The following is a 17,943-nucleotide window of genomic DNA, read 5'->3' on the forward strand; positions in this document are numbered from 1 at the left end:
ACATTGTGTGTTTCACAGATAGTGAAGGTTAGGTGGTACAGTACTAACAAGATGCAATGCAAGATGCTGCTGCTGTCACTGAATAAAAAAATATGTTTTTCATAAACTTGTGTCTAGTTTATATAGATTATATTCCAAAGTACTGTAATCTGTTTGGAATAAATATTTTAATAACAACCCTGTAGTAGGTTAAACTTGCTTTTAGGTTTGTTGCGAATGTTTTTTTTTTTCCACCCCTGACGCTACCAAGGCGTAATTACCCCAAGCATTCAATTGTTGTGCACAAGCCTTTACTTAACAGCAATGATATTAAAATAATCACATCAGGGGGAGAGGAATGGAGCAAAAATGTATGTGGGTGGTACAATCATCGATATTTATTCAAACGATGGGATTGTGTGCTTAATTAATCGATTGCTATTTGGAGGCTTAACTGACAGCCCTACTATAATATATGGTTTCTGTTAAGAGAAAGAAAACAGAAAAAAAAAAAAACACAGTGCCGCCTGACGAACCTTCAAAGTTTTAAAACTACCTTTGAATTGCTGACTAGTGAACGAACCTTCGAACACAGCCTCAATGATCCCTTTATGACAGAGACGTTCCCAGTGTGTGTTTACAGAAAAGCTGTTATCAATATCTAACACACAGGGAGGTTCAACACTTCTACAAGCCGATAGTGTATTAGGTCAACAGATTGACCTTTCTGAGTTTGGCAAAGGCTAAATGAAAAGTACAAACTCTGCATGTGAATGCTGTAAATAGTAAACTGAAGCATCACAGCACCAATCTACCCAGTCCCTTTGTTCTCATGCTCATTGTGCTCATCTCCAGAAAGACACAGCTTCTCCAGTCTCTGACATGTTTCCTCATTTCAAGCTTTAGGGAAAACCTGGACTGACTTTCAATTTTTCAATGGTATTCAATTTTCTTTAACACTGTTTAGCCTCACTTGAGTCTTGAGATACTGTAAAATGGGATTCCAAGCAATGTTAAACATTAAGACATAAAATACACTCGCTGTGTGCACACTAGCAGGTTTTTGAGTTGCGTTGCAATCGCACATTAAATGTCACTCATTCAATCTTTTTATTTGTATAATGCATATTAAACAAAAGTTGTTGTATTAAAATCCAACCAAATCGTTATAGGTAGCAACTCTAGGGTTTATTATCCAAAGCACTGGGGCAGTTTTAGTGCTTCAATAAAATAGGTACTGAATACCTAGTGTACAAGACAATGTAAGAGAAGTGCTATGGTAGAACATGTTTGAAACAAAATATACGCTAACACTAATCATTTTAATTTCGAAAAAACTGAGCACCGTCCGTCCCTCCCCCCTCTCCAGCTCATGTTAACCAGAGGCAAATTTCTTCATTCGCCATCTTGACAGCAAAGCGCTGTATAGCGTAAGCTGTACTGAAAGAAATGTCTTGAAACCCCTCTGCTGTTTGGGATTTTTTTAACTCAAGATAGATAATACAGGTTTGCCAAACCCCACACAGCCAGCTTCTATCATCTGGAAAAATAAAACTGCAGTTCAAAGACTACTGCTGCTTTAAATGACAGTTTAATACATTAAACAGCTTAGAATCTACAGCGACTGAAATGTAGAAGAATGTGTTTTGAGCTTTTATTTCTATATTGGTAGGACCACAAGTAACTTAAAGCCAGTAAGATATATTTACACCAAGACAAACCAGAATCTCACAACAAATATACATGCACAGGTCTATCAAATTGGGAAAAGAGGCTCCCAATATATATCATTCGATAAATCAAGTTCCAGTATCTTGAAAAATAATGTCACCAAGGTCAACTATCCACAGGCAATAACCAGTGCAGAGGTTAATAATGGAATTTAAAAGTGACGTCCATTTGAGCCAGCAATGTGTTCTAAAAACTTACAGTATTCAAATGTCAACTGTGAGAAAGGAAAAGAGTGGTGCCCCAGGTTGCTGCTCAGAGAAATATAAATCAGTTTGGGGAATTAGTAACTTGGCCCTGCTGCTCTTCCTGTACCCTGCTGAGTGCCTACTGTCTGACTAGGATTGTTGCCGGTAATAGAAGTCTTTTAAGGATACCAGCACATCTCAAAATACGGAGAAAAATATGCCTTTGATTGCTGTCTAGATTCATTCATAAATAAACTGTCTGACATGAAACATTGTTTGTAGGAAAAAATACACTCGCCTTCCTGCCATGTATGCAATAACTCTGAATGACCTGTAATACATAAAATAAAGACAATTACTCTCCCTGTTTACAGGTAAGAACATAAGACAAACGAGAGGAGGCCATTCAGCCCATCTTGCTCGTTTGGTTGTTAATAGCTTATTGATCCCAGAATCTCATCAAGCAGCTTCTTGAAGGATCACAGGGTGTCAGCTTCAACAACATTACTGGGGAGTTGGTTCCAGACCCTCACAATTCTCTGTATAAAAAAATGCCTCCTATTTTCTGTTCTGAATGCCCCTTTATCTAATCTCCATTTGTGAGCCCTGGTCCTTGTTTCTTTTTTCAGGTCAAAAAAGTCCACTGGGTCGACACTGTCTATACCTTTTAGGATTCTGAATGTTTGAATCAGATCGCCGCGTAGTCTTCTTTGTTCAACTGAGATTTAATAGATTCAATTCTTTTAGCCTGTTTGCATACGACATGCCTTTTAAACCCTGGATAATTTTGGTTGCTCTTCTTTGCACTCTTTCTGGAGCAGCAATATCCTTTTTGTAACGAGGTAACCAGAACTGAACACAATATTCTAGGTAGATCATTGCAAGACAAAATACAAATATGAGGGAGTCTATTTCTGCTGCTGAGCATCTGGCAATAACTACGTTTTTTTGGCAAGTTAGATTTTGGAGGGGTAGGCTCCATGATCCTATCTGGTACTGTAGCTCTCTAAAGGCCAATCTCTGGGAGGACTGTTATCAGATGATTTCTGTATTTGATGTCTAATCTGTGGACACTAAAGATTTCTTGGTACTCTATCGAAAAAGACAAGGCTGTTTAGCACCTGTGTCTCCTGGCTTAATTCCAACAAAAATACATTCTGCATAAATGCCCCGTGCATAGGCAGAGAACATGCGCTAGAACTAATCTTATTGATTTTACTGATTTTACTGTACTTTAAAATTGCTCGTATCTCTAATGTGATACTTTGTATTGTGATATTTTGTAACAACTGTAAGTCAACTGGGTAAGGGTGTCTAAGAAATAAATAACAACAGCAATATGTCAAGTTCTAGTTCTTTCAGATATGTTAGGCACCAGTCTATACACCATTGAACAATTCTCAGGGAGCAATCTCTCCAAGTTCATAAAAGAATGTGATCCTCAAGGGCCAGTAAACCATGGTGAATCATGGTGAGCTTAGGGCCACTACCCATGAGATCACCCTTCTCAATTTAATTGAGCGCAATATGACTCTTGACAGTCTAAGAGGCAGCCCATTGTAACAGCTTTGCCATTCTGAAAAAAAATGTGGTTATTTTTAGCTGCTATCTACGTTAATTTGTCTGTTGATTGAATGCAAAATTAATTCACTTTATGCTTTTCATGAATTTGACAATGTTTGTTTTAGCGCTGTTTTAATTATTTCTGCTTTTCAATAACATTAATAAACAAGTTAAATATAAAAAAAGGAGAACATTACGTGTATTCATTCCAATATGTAGTCAGAAACAGAAAAGCACAAGCAATACAGTAAAGGTATTGAGAAAATAAATGTGTCCGGGGAGCAGCCCAAAGAGCTGTCTATCTAATTGATGATTGGTGTATGGAGTATTGCAGTAGTGACAGGCAACTTGGAAGGTACGATCTCCAATGGGTGACCTTGACTTCGATTGCGTCTCCTGCTTGAAACTCAAAAAACTTTTGTTTGGTTAAGGCTGCTACACACCAGACGTGATGCATTTTTCATTGGGCAACAAGATACTTTCACAGCAACATGACCATACACACCAGAAGCGACACAGAGGTTTGAAAACTTCCAGATCTATACAACTATTACAAATTGCTATTGACAAAACTATGATCAAGACTGGTACATATTCGTCAACATGATGTGGAAATTATGAGTGTCTTCTCAGACGCTATTTCAACATATATGGCAATAAATCATACATACCAGGCTTATCCAGTTCCTTCGAAATGGACTCCCATTAATTGTCTTTCAAATCTGTATCTTTATGATTGCGATGACCTTTGTCATAAAGCTCTGGGTATTTTTTCAACATTCTGGATACTGCTTCACCTTGCTGGACCACGTGCATTGAAGCTGTTCTCTGATTGGTTAATTCCAGGTTGTCACACGACAAATCGCAAAAATAGGATTCAATTCTATTTATTTTGTGTCGCCCTGGTGCCACTCCTGCGTCACCTGTCGTGTCGCGTGTGGTGTGAAAGATACTTATCGTCGTATCGCATCCAATGTGTAGAGGCCTTTACTATGCAGTGGTTTGATTGTAAAGCAGGCCCCATCTGAACACAAAGAGGTTTGAAAGCAGCAAGACCTTGGGAGGTTTTTACCAATGCTCCATTACAGGAACAGTACGAGACACATATCTCAATCATTCAATTTTCACAGTGAAAGTAATGCTTTACAGTGCTGCTAAATGTAACTGTATAACATTCAATTCATCGGTACACATGTGATTATATAAAGTGGAAGGTATGTATTCATTAAACATCAAAAAGGATGTCAATGATTGATACAGTATATGCTTTTGATTCAATTAGCTGTACTAAGCATCCATAAAGAAGTCAGTATCAGTTTCATTGTGTTTGTTTTTTTGCCAAAGCCCTCCCACTAAAACTGGCAACAGAAATAGCTTGATGGACCAAACTATGCATTTTTATCCAAAAGGGCTATAAATAATTACTTGCAGTAAATGCTTGTCAAGAAAGACAGGCATTCTCATAGAGGCAGCTAATTGGATTCATTAAAATCAAACCAGCCACGACACTGCGCAAACTAAATTATGAATGTAATTTAATTATGAAGCGGTAATGTTCTCTTTATTACTGCTGTACTGTAAACTTTGTTGCACAGCCCACGTGATGGTGCATTTAATCTGTTTAATTTTTTAGACCATGGAACCCGAACCCCACCCCTTTCATACACAGTCTTGCTGCACCAGATCCTAATGCAAATATCCTACTGCCTTCCTTCCCTTCATTTGCATGCTGCTGTGCAAGCCTGTCTAATCCCAGAGCACCATCCTTAGTGCACTACAGTAATAACATGCCCTATGCCAAGACAAAAGCTTTCAGTCAATAAAGTTTAAATGCAAAATCAATGCTTACAGAATTAATTTTACTGGTTGAAATATTCAAAACTACTTGTGATTCCCAAGAATTCAGGCATGGATCTCATCTCAGTAACCAATTAAAGCACAGGCAACCTTGCCTTTTCCTTCCAGTCATGCATGGATTGCTGTTGTACACAGGTAGTTCATATACCAGTAAATGTCAATAAACATGTAGATGTCGATTTAAAACATACATCTGCATCTCCGGTTTATTCAGCGGTCATTAGATGCTTTTTGATGTTATTTATATTGATGCTTCAATTGTATTCTACCACACACTCCCATGAAAATCCTTCATTTGCCACAGCTCCACTTCAGCAATAGAGCCCAAAGAAGAGGGCTTTACCGCCTGGTAAGGCTTTCCTCATGCAGAGCCCTTTTATGAGGAGGGTCCTATTGCTACGAGAAAATGGCTGTGTTAAAAAAAAAATAAAAAAAAGTTTCAGTTTTTCCATTTCTCTTTTGTTTCTTGATTCTCTGTAGCACTAGTTGAATTTTACTCAATATTCCATGAGTAATGCAGTTTGCTCAGAATTCAATGCATGCTCTAGTAGCCTTCAGGCTTCTTTATTTCAGTTGAAATGGTTAATTTTATCTACAATTTAAAAAAAAAGGACCTAGACAATGACTTTTACGGTGCTTTGGAAAAAGTACTAAAGCTTTTTTTTTTTTTTTAATATCTAGTAGCCTATATGTGTTAACACTGATCGTGCTGTTTGTTCAGTATCTTGTTCACAGTGTGTTTATAAAGTTTATTCAAATCCTCATTGAAAGTAATCTGCAATCTGCATCCAGTTGTTTGATTTCCACAACTTGTCATTCAATCCGGTAACTGGTTGCTTTTGCTGTTCTGATTACTGTATTGCCGCTGACAGCAAACACTATTCTCTTTTTTTTTTTTTAAACTTTATTTGCAATTTAAATAGATACATTCAAAGGGTGGTATGTATTTTCACATAGATTATTTTGGAGCAGATCTTAAAAACATAGTTTGAAAGAAAACATTTGTGTTCCTATACCAGAGATCAGGGACCTCATACTGACCGACTAGATTAGAATTAAACTGGATTTGCTTGCCTCCTGTGCTCACCACTTTGAATGCTGGTTCTAAATCACGATTTTATACAAGTAATTTGCTGTCAGACAAACATCCAAAAACATACAGTATTTTATTAAAATCAACACTTACAGTAAACTGAAGACTTTTCTTTGGGGGTATAAATGTTTTTTGAAAATATATTGCTCCCTCCTAACATCTACTATACATATGTACTTGTTAAACAGGGTCATTTCTAGTTAACTTTACTGTAGTACAATTTAATTCTGACATTAATAATCAAAGCTCAGTAGATCCCAAACACTGTGCTTTTGTTGACTCATCAGTCTCCTGCACCCCTAATGACATGAAGAATCAATCAAGATAACAACTGATGCAGGTCCTGTACCAGTGAACACGTGGGTTATTAAGGAATCTTCCAAATCTTTTCTTCTGTGAAACTACGATTTCCAAGGTTTCAAGCCGACTATACTAAAATATATATTATGTATATATATATATATATATATATATATATATATATATATATATATATATATATATATATATATATATATATATAGGTTGTACGGAGATATGCAAATAAAGCATTACAAGAGACAATCAAATCGCGTGAAAGTTGCCTAACGGCTTCTACATTCACAGCGTTTTAAAAGTCAAAATACAGTAGCTGCATACATGTTTCGCCCTTTTTGGGGCTCATCAGTACAGCGCAACTGTATTTTGACTTCAGAAAGGCTCAGGAGTCTAGGGGCTCCCGAGTGGCGCATCCAGTAAAAGCACTCGCTAGAGTGCAGGATGCGCTCTATAGCCTGGACGTCGCTGGTTCGAGTCCAGGCTATTCCACAGCCGACCGTGGACGGGCGCTCCCAGGGGGCGGCGCTCAATTGGCAGAGCGTCGTCCGGGGGGAGGGAGGGTTAAGTCGGCCAGGGTGTCCTCGGCTCACCGCGCACCAGCGACCACTGTAATCTGGCCGGACGCCTGCGGGCTTGCCTGTAAGCTGCCCAGAGCTGCGTTGTCCTCTGACGCTGTAGCTCTGAGGCGGCTGCACGGTGAGTCGGCAGAGTGTAAAGAAGCGGGCGGCTGACGGCACACGCTTCGGAGGACAGCGTGTGTTCATCTTCGCCCCTCCCGAGTCAGAGCAGGGGTGGTAGCGGTGAGCTGAGCCTCAAAATATTTGGGCATTTCAAATTAGGGAGAAAATAATAAAAAACTCATTGCCAACGACTAAATAAATTAAAAAAAAAAAAAAAAAAAAAAAGAAAGGCTCAGGAGAGTAAGTAAAAACAAGTAGCTTTCGAGTTAAGGTGAGTGAAAGCAATAAATTCAAAAACAAATGGGTTGTAGGGAGATATGCAAATAAAGCATTACAAGAGCCAATCAAATAACAAATATAAAATGACATTTTTTTTGGTATCATGATAAAGCGTAGAAGATGACAATGACCTACACACTCCCATATACTGTAGAAATAAAATATTTCTAATACTCTCAATACCTCGTGCTAAAAAAATGTCCCAACAAAAGTCATGACTAAGAGGATATCTGCATATCATAAGAACATAAGAAATTCTAGAACGAAAAACAGCCATTAGGCCCACCTATGCTCGCTCGCTTGCAAGCTTGGTCCGTTAACACTCAGGAGAGGGAAAAAATAAAAATAAAAAAACTAACCATTTAGTTAGTAGGGGAAATGAAACCTCTGGGAATCCATGGCTAAACGGACTGCCCTTCCTCCAGACGGGTAGCTAAAGGTCTTATTATGGTGACAGAGAGGGTTATACAGTATTGTTCATAACAGCATCCAGTCTATTCTTGAAGGATCCGATAGTCTGCTTCAACAACTCTGTCTGGCAGCCTGTTCTAATGGTTCATCCTTAATATTTTAAAGTGCGTCATAAAGACATACATACATGTGCCTTCACTACCTTGCACTGTGCATCCCCAACAGGTGGTGAATAAAGATTGATGCAATCTTCATAAAAAATAGCTGTTAGCTATTAGCTGTAATTGGAAAAATTCAATTACAGCACCTCCGACAAAGCACCTGTGCTGTATCTTCATATTACTTTAACTATTACAAATTGCATTTAATGAGTCTGATTAATAATGAATATTTAAATACTAGTTTACAACTACCAATCAATGTACTGTATCAACAGCTGCTGCAAACCAAGACAGCCATTATCCTTGTACTGTTCACTGGGAGCTTGCTGATGAGTAAAAGCCTATTTGGACTGATTAACAAAAAAAGAAACATAATTTAGTTTATTTGGTCAACGCTTTTAATTATGGGAATATAGGACTCAGCTAGTTTCATCATGGATAAGTAGGTAAAAATGTGAGCCGGATTAATTGCAGTGGATCTCAGTCTGTGGTCCGCAGACCACTGGTGGTCCGCCAGCTCCCTTCAGGTGGTCCGTGTTAGGGTTACATAATTATGGAATGGAAGCGTTGTGTTGCACTAACAAAGCTATGGTTGGGTTGGAGGCATGAAGCTAAGCATCGTGCCTTCAACCAACAAAGCCGTATGTCATTGCAACACAACGCACAAGCCCTGGCCTGTTATCCCGCTTATAAAACAGATACAATTTAAAAAAAAATGTGTTTTCCTTTTTCAAAAAAACAAATTGTATTATATATCCTTCTGCTTTGGAGAAAAATAGTCGCTCCAAACAAGGTTCTATTTGTAGTAAATATTAAACTGGAGGTTTTCATCGTTTCCATTTATTGTAATTAATTAAAATGAATGAAGCCCCCGTGCTGGTCTCAATCACTCCGTAAACAGAGCTAACATAACCTGCAATGTTAGCCTTGTTAGGGACCAAGCATTTCAAAATGCCAATCATGTATTTTGGTTGATAATGAAAAGATACAGAAAAGGAGGCAAAAGACAAAGTTCACTATGCAGGCATTACTACCGCTGACCCGGAGAAGCCAACAATACAAAAATACATGACTGGCATTTTTAAACGCTTGGTCACTAACAGGCTATTCATTGCACTATTTACAGAGCGACTGAGACCAGCACGGAGGCTAACATAACAAAATTGAGTACCCCTGACCATCCGAATTATGCATTGAAGCATAGAATTATCTTAACAGACCCTTTACATTTTCAAGACAAACTGTTTTAAGTCAATTATCATTTCTTTATGTTTCATCAAATCAATAAAAACACCAGCTGCCCAAGAATTTTTGTTTTCTTCGACTTCATTAAGTTGTTTACTTAATCTTCACCCCACCCCATCTTAAACTCACCCCAACTACTGAGTGGCAGCAAATTCTAGATTTCTATTGGAAACTTGACTACAATTACAGTAGGCTTGTTCGCAGGATTTAAAGCTACATTATAGTTAGTGAGAATTTACCCAGAAGAACTGTCTGTGACCATAAGGATTTTGGTGTGGAAGACAGCAAAGTAAAGAAGGTGACTGGAGATGCAACCAATCAAACTGCAGTATGAATGTAAATGCATGCAGCAAGAGACTGTACAAGTGAGCGGGAGTTTTAATTTCTATTGAAGAGTCGTGATTAAGAAGACTGGACTGGACCATATCAGGTGATATAAACTACTCCAAAAGAAAATCGGTAAGTTTTTTTTAATTGGTATTATCATTCAGTCCATTTTTTGTCATATTATTGTACTGTAAGGTGATATATAGTACATAATAGCTATACTTCTGCACCAAAAAAAACATATTCCTTTTGTTGTGATATCGTAAAGATATGTACCCAGGTGCTTGTGAGAGATATTGGGGGATCATGCATAGAGGCTGTACACCTTTAAGAAGAAAGGTGTGATGGGATATCAGCTGAAGACTTGTCAACTGACATACAAATGCTTAAGTGTACAGGTGCTCGATTATTACACTGCGGTTCCATGCAACAGTTATGATGGTGACCTAACATGTGCGAGTACTGTTGTGTAAATAAAATGGTTAAAATGAACAGTTGCATTCAAAAAATGCAGAACAGCAAAAAACAAAACTAGATAACTTAACAAAATGCCCTGAAAACTTAACATAAAGAAAACAATTTAAATGAAGCAATACTCTCAATAATTAAGCTAAAAAGGAAGTGAAAAGGTTACCTTTTCTTTTTTTTGTGATTTCCATATAAACCTACGTTATCTTTCCCCAGTCAAATCGTCAGAGTGCCTAAATAAGCACGGTAATTTACCATAATAATAAATCATGAAAAAGAAAATGCAGAACATAAAAAAGCACAACCAGATATAGTCAACAAAAGACAACACATTATTTAAATTATCTGTCGTATTATATATATTTTTTAATTTAGTAGTCGCCAATTAGTTTTATGTTGTTTTCTCCCCAATTTAATAGTGTCCACTATCACCCACGCGCTGACTTGGGAGAGGCGAAGACGAACACGCGTTGTCCTCCGAAGCGTGTGCCATCAGCCGACCGCTTTTTTTCACACTGCAGACTCACCATGCAGCCACCCAGAGCTACAGCTCTGGGCAGCTTACAGGCAAGCCCGCAGGCACTCGGCCAGACTACAGGGGTCGCTGGTGCGCGGTGAGCCAAGAACACCCTGGCCGCCCTAACCCTCCCTCCCCCGGCTGGCGCTCGGCCAATTTTGCGCCGCCCCTGGGAGCTCCCGTCCTCGGTTGGCAAAGGAATAGCCTGGACTCGAATCGGGAGCCCCAATCTTATTATATATTTAAGATAAGGCAAATTTATTTTTCTGTTAAAAGTGCTCCCAGCTATAATGTTCTGCCACCCAGCTGTATAGAATTCCTGGGGAGAACCATGCACTAAGAAATTTATTATTATCAGAAGATACCTGGCACCATGGCAAAGTGTTGAGAGCAAACTACATTTAGGGGCATACTGTCTATTGCTCTGTCACAAACCATACTGATAATACACTGTAGGACCTATACCATTTAAAAAAAAACAAAAAAACAGAGATGTATCCTCAGATTTGCACATATAGAAATGTTCAATGGTCACAGCAACTCATAAAATCTCATGGATACCGCTTTCATCACACTGTTTAACTGGTATAAAATGGATTTGCTGTTGTGTTGATTTTTCTGGAAGGGGCATAAAATAGATGAGAATTGTTTCAAAAGAGTTTTGTTTTCTTCTGTCACTGGGCCATGTAAGTTAATAACACTACTTCCATACTAAAATATGTTCCAGGCTTCAACAGACACTGTCAGCTAGTAGCACCCATGTTCAAGTTGGAAAATGCTGAAGCCAGAAGCGGTGAGGCTTATTTATTAAAAGAACAACTCCTTGGCTTTTGTACAGTATATGAATACTGATTCCCAATTTATGAGGAAAACCCTTTTCTTTTCATGGTAGAATGAATGTGATCATTGTAGATGATGACCCAAAGAAAGATCCACTTCGAAGGTACAGAATACAAACAAACTAAACTAAGCTTGAAATCGTTTACCACTGGATGTCAAGGAAACCATGATTTTGCACAAATGATTCCTCAGTCGCATGTGTTCCGCTGTATTATAGCTTTACCCCAATCTTCTTGTACCACACACAGCAGCACTCATTGTTGAAATGTACTGCACCTGCCGAAACACTAGATGGAGCCTGTGCTGCCTTTTATTCTTTTAACAGTCAAGCAGAAAGGTCACCTTAGTTGGATTTTGAAGAGTCCAAATTAAGCGCTAATCCATCATTTTAATTGTGTTGTTTGCTTCGGGCCATATTACAATTATTATTTCCCTAGTGTGCACAGAAAAGATCATGGATAAACCTCATTTTAAATAGTGATGTTTCTCGTGTTTTCAAGATGTAAAGAAACCCTGCTCACAGTACTGGCTTTCATAATAACACCTTGGGGTTTTTTAAACAGATCTATAACCAGAAGTTCAAAGCACCAGCCATTTTGTTGCCCCGGCTATTTACTTTATTCAAGAGAACACGAAACACCTAAACTTTACAAGAGCTGAGCTGCAGGGATACCTAACTGCCTTCATTTGTATTCAGACATGCTTTTAAGTGTGGTTGCTCAGGGATTACTGGTTCTTCATGTTACTGTACTTCTTTCCTGATAATTTCTGAAGTCATGTTGAAAATACTATGCCGAAAACTACCAAACACTCGAAAAAATACGACACGCGAACAGGAATTTCAAGAACCTTTACTGTCATTTAAAAAGCATGCTTTTAAGGCATAGTGAACTCTGTCACACATATAGTGATTTTCAACAAGTCGATCAATAAGATTGGTATTATTATTATTATTATTGCATGGATCCATTTGGGCAAGCAGTGGGATTCCATTTCTAACTACCATGGTGGTTTTAAACAGAGCTGTTACACTTGAGACAAAGGTACAGTAAAAAAAAAATTATATATATATATATATATATATATATATATATATATATATATATATATATATATATATACTAGCACTGGCACCTGAAAGCCAAAGTTAATAGGCTTCTTTCACAGCCACCCTTTTCACTAAGGGGTTCACCAACACTGCTGAAGAACAACTGACAGATGGCAGATTAAATCATCTTAAAACCTTTCTAAGATACCCTTCCTTAATCATTAACCTCCCATTGTGGAGGCACAGCGCATAGATATGCATTCCAGAATGCACCTTTAGATGCAGACTGTTTCTCTATTGTATCATTAGCCTCATACTCTGTACTGTAGGCCAGATCCTAAACTAGTTTAGGAGGTTATGTTCTACATAAAGCAAAAGAAACAACTTAAAACAAAAAGACACTGAAACTACTCTTTAAAAAATCTCTCAGTTGAAGCTCATTAAGATAGTTCTGTAGAACAGCTTCAAACTTTTAAATGGCTTCCTCTTGGGAATGTTTTCAATGTTTCCTTCCTGGGGTTAATTGCATTTACTGTGATTCAGGATAGACCATATAGTGGCAAATAGGACCAATGACTGGCTTTTAATCATCTCAGTCATAATGGCCAGCAGCTGATTCTCAGAAAAAAAGAAAACTAGATTTCACTAAGCAAGGTCCCAAAATACATTCATGAGTTATATAATAAGCAAAGAAGGACTTCCCGCTAGGAAGTTTGAGTAAAAAGTACTACTGTACACTCATGTTATCAAATTACATTTTTGCCACTACACCTAGACCTGTATATTTATGGTGCCATCATAAACTACCAACTTAAGAGTGTAGGTAAGGAGGTCACATTGTCAAATTATTTGAATACAATGAGGCAGGCTGTTCAGTGCTGGCAATTAGGATTCTCTGTAGACTTTATCTACTGTAATTGTAGGTATTTGTGGAAACGTTATGGAAATCTGCTTTATTTGTCATACCATGCTGTATTCGGCTTTATGGCCAAAATAACTGTACCAAGCATGGTTTATACCAACTGCAGTACATGTTTGAATGGCTTGCCCTCCAAATGCACACATCTTTATCAACCCTGTGATTTGTAAGAGACCCATATTGTTCTTTATAAGAGATCAATAACTCAAATTGCATTTCCCGCCTGCAGCACACCTGCAACAATGACCATTCACATACAACAGTGCTATAAAAGGAATTTGGTAAGCCAACAGATTGCTAGACCATGGCACCTCAGCATTTACCAACAATGAGAAAAGTACACACAAGATTCCCGAATACACATCCTTGTTTACTGTACGACAGCAGATGTTAAATAACAGGGTTATTATCTTTCCTTGTGTAGTTCTGCTGTCATATCAGGCTGTCATACATAAGCAATAAACAAAGTAATAAAAGTCAATGGGGTAGCGAGGGGGGTGACATCCTTAACTCATGACTTGTGCGGAACCATACCTAATCCTAATTGTTTCATGGTGGTAGCAAGATACATGCTACATACAATCAAGTGCTGCTAAGTATTACCTTCTTTTAGGTCATGAATAATGATTTTAATCTGAGTATTCAAGTATTTAAAGTACTCTAAGTCACCCATACCAGTAAGTTAAAAGGCAGATAGATAATGCAGTTTCTCAATACCAGCTTTCCACATTGATACCAGTGATTCTCCTGACCTGCGTGGGCTGCTTCCCACACAAGCACCCGCCTTGTTGTTATATTAACAGTAGCAGGCATATTTTACTGGGTTTTTTTGGGGGGGGTTTGTGGGTTTTTTTAGGATTTAATGGCAGTAGTCTCATTTCAAGTACTATCGCCCTCAGTTAACACAGCACACACCTCTCTTGACTACTGGTTGTGTTACTTTAGCATGTAATTACTCGGAAAGAAAAAAAGGAAATTGCAAAAAAAAAAAAAAAAAAAAAAGCAGCTAGTAACTAGCATCCTTGAATTAGGCCTGAAAATAATTTAGGGACTCTAAGCAGCTCTCTGATAAAATAATAATAATAATAATAATAATAATAATAATAATAATAATAATAATAATAATGTATAAATATAAGAATGCATGGCAGAATACTGACTACACTTATACAGCATGGTGAGGTTATTTCCCTTTTTTCTCCCGAATGTATGTAATATTTTAATTGTCTGCAATTTTCCATCTGATTTTGGGACGTTTGAACATAGTCCCAGTTTGCCTGAAGAACAAGTGCATACTGAAAATATGTCCACACTTATAATCAGATGAAAAATAGCAGACATGAGATCTGCATCTCTTGGAATCTGGACAAACGTATTTTAGTTGAATAAATATATACTGATTGATATAATAATGCGTAATTCACCGATGACATGTCTACATTCTCTCCCTTAAGTGCACTATTCAATTAAAACTATGACGAAACACAAATACTATATGTATATGTGTGTCAAAATATATATATATATATATATATATATATATATATATATATATATATATATATATATATGAGCCTGTGAACTACCCCTATCACAATTTCGTTCACTTGTAAAAGCTGCTGAGTAACAATAACGATGTGTCAAATTCCGCTAATTGTGCTGTAATTGTCAAAACAGAGTGGTTCAGCTTCTGTTGTCTTTACTGTCGAACCCCACCCTCCTTACAGCCTGCAATATATTCAGCTCTGCACCACAGACCACATGGCACAGGATCCGCTACTGTCTGAAATTAACTAATCTCTTACACAACCAATCTCTACTTAATTCCGCCTTTTTTACAACAAAGCTGTGCAGGAAAGCCCACTTATCTAACTAAAAGGGTTAGGTAAGTGGGGGAAAAAAAGGTAAAAGCTGCAAACACTAAACCAAACACCTCCATCCGAGTTTGACGTACGCTGTGGAATGCTGAACTTGTAAGATTGACAGGTTTACTGTAGTCCTTAATCAAAGCACGTTTAGCGCAATATGATCCGCACACATTACAAAGTGAACGTTAATTGAGGTTGACAAGGGAAGCGCTGAAATCTGTCGTGTACCTGGCTGCAACAATTGAATTACCACATCTTAAAAGATATGATCCACCCAACACACACAAAAAAAAAAAAAAAAAATTGCTTTGACTGTGAAAGCATGGGGGAAAAAAATAAAAACAATAATGTGGAGTCAAGAATTGGATAGTCTGCATTATGCAAACCTAAATTACACACAAATGACTTAAGTTAAAGAAACAACTGTGAAACGTATGCACTTTAAAAATACACGGAGTGCTAAAACGAATCGCTATTACTACAGTAATAATAATAACAAACTACATTTAAATAACCCTACTTTGTTACATTGACTTACCAATGGTGGTCTACGCGCTCTTCATTTGTGCGACGGAGATAACCTTTTGCAAAGGAGATTATATTTCCTTTACCGTACGGCCACGTATGTTTCTGTCTGAAAAAAATCTTCGATATGAAAGCACACCTCAGCCCAGGATGCTTCCTATATATTTTCGAGTCCAAGATGAAGACTAGATTGTTGTCAATTGCCAATGATATGACACTTAAATGGGTCTCCGTGTGTGATTGTTTACGTTCTGTAAAGTTTAACACTAATTTAACGAATGCTAAAATGCAACAGTCACATACGTGGATGTATGTATGGACAGCTCCTCGCTCTGAAACACTCTCTGCAAACCGGTACTCAGCACTCCGCCCACACACAGCGTCAGCTATCTACAGACAGCGCAATGCTTTACAGAATGCATCAAGCCTTGTGCTTTAAAGATCCAGCGCTGCATAGAAAAACGAGGCCACAGCCATCAAGCACACCTGACTTGACAATATATAACAACTAAGTGGTTTAGGCCACCCCACTAGAGGGAGTATATCTGTATTCTATCTAAAATATATGAAGAATTGAGTAAGAGTTCAAAGGTGATTCAATACAACTGCAGAACAAAATAAGTTGTGTACAAGGGTTGAATTGTTTTCATTATTTCTGAATTCAAAATAACAGTACCAATTTCCCCTAGAAGGCAATGTCTGCAGTTTGTATCATAGTGTTTGGTTTAATAGAATATAATAAAAAATAGTTTTTCTTGAAATCTAACTCAGAAAAAATAAAGAACAGCAAATGGCAGTTCATTAATAAAGTATGCAGGAGCCCACTGTTTTGTCTTTTAATTGGGCAGCTTTTTACAAATCATTACAGACCAGATGTGCCATATGCGCTGTCTTTTTTTTTTTAATAAGCTTTTATACTGCCCTTTGATGGTAAAAATACCATTACCGCTTAAAACATTAAAAAGCAGACAATTACATTTACTTCATATTGCAATACGTCAGTCTGGACAGCACAGATCCAGTGTCGAGTCTGCAAGGTGTTCAGATTGTTCTGGAGGGCTGTGGTCATTCCACAGTATTACTGCCTTAAACAGATCCAGTGTCGAGTCTGCAAGGTGTTCAGATTGTTCTGGAGGGCTGTGGTCATTCCACAGTATTACTGCCTTAATATTTCCGCAGGGGATGTGAAGAAGGATGTCTGCAGCAAAGTCTGTTCTCCGGAATGACCCATAGCGTCATCACGTTGGAGACTGATCCATGGAAAACATTTCGTTTTGCAGCTTTTGCAGCCTCATAAATGCTGTCATAATATTAGTTGTCAACCAAATGTACTGTAATTGAGCGTTTATCATTTCAAGTACATGTCGCATGTCGGTGACTCAGAGCCCTTAACACTTTCACTGTACTTTTAGAGATTAAATAATATGTATTATATAACATATTATGAAATGAAAACTAATGAATAATATCATTTTGTGATATATATATATATATATATATATATATATATATATATATATATATATATATGTGTATATATATATATATATATATATATATATATATATATATATATATATATATATATATATATATATATAGTAAAACAACACATTTGGTGCAGGAGCACGTTTGCTCTGGAACAGCCCATGTTTGTGTCCCATACCAGGCAATTCTTGTCACAATACAATACAGTTCTTGATTGATTGTGATGGATTTAAACAATTTTTGTAAACTAGGGTTGTTTAGATACATTTTCCTCATTTTTTTAACCTAAGCCTGCTTTTTAAGTTGTCTCTGAATGACCCTGAAATGAGTGTGTGTGTGTGTGTGTGTGTGTGTGTGTGTGTCTGCGCACGTCTTGTGTCTGAATGACCCTGTAATAGATGTGTGTAAATGAGTGTGTGTGTGTGTGTGTGTGTGTGTGTG

General features: G+C 37.5%; 1 protein-coding gene across 2 annotated transcripts in view; it reads right to left on the reverse strand.

Annotated features, from left to right (window-relative positions):
- The window catches only part of LOC117421080 (janus kinase and microtubule-interacting protein 1-like), a 99,317-nt gene extending 82,825 nt beyond the window's left edge, over positions 1-16,492 (reverse strand). Inside the window, exon 1 of one of the 2 annotated variants that reach the window (XM_059032923.1) lies at positions 16,028-16,492. The gene's annotated coding sequence lies outside the window, so the exon portion shown is untranslated. The remainder of the gene's footprint in view (positions 1-16,027) is intronic. The other variant, XM_034034994.3, reaches the window with a different exon arrangement.
- Between the last annotated feature and the right edge of the window lie 1,451 nt (positions 16,493-17,943).

The sequence above is a fragment of the Acipenser ruthenus genome, chromosome 1, assembly GCF_902713425.1.
Source record: "Acipenser ruthenus chromosome 1, fAciRut3.2 maternal haplotype, whole genome shotgun sequence".
In the NCBI taxonomy this organism is placed as follows: Eukaryota; Metazoa; Chordata; class Actinopteri; order Acipenseriformes; family Acipenseridae; genus Acipenser; species Acipenser ruthenus.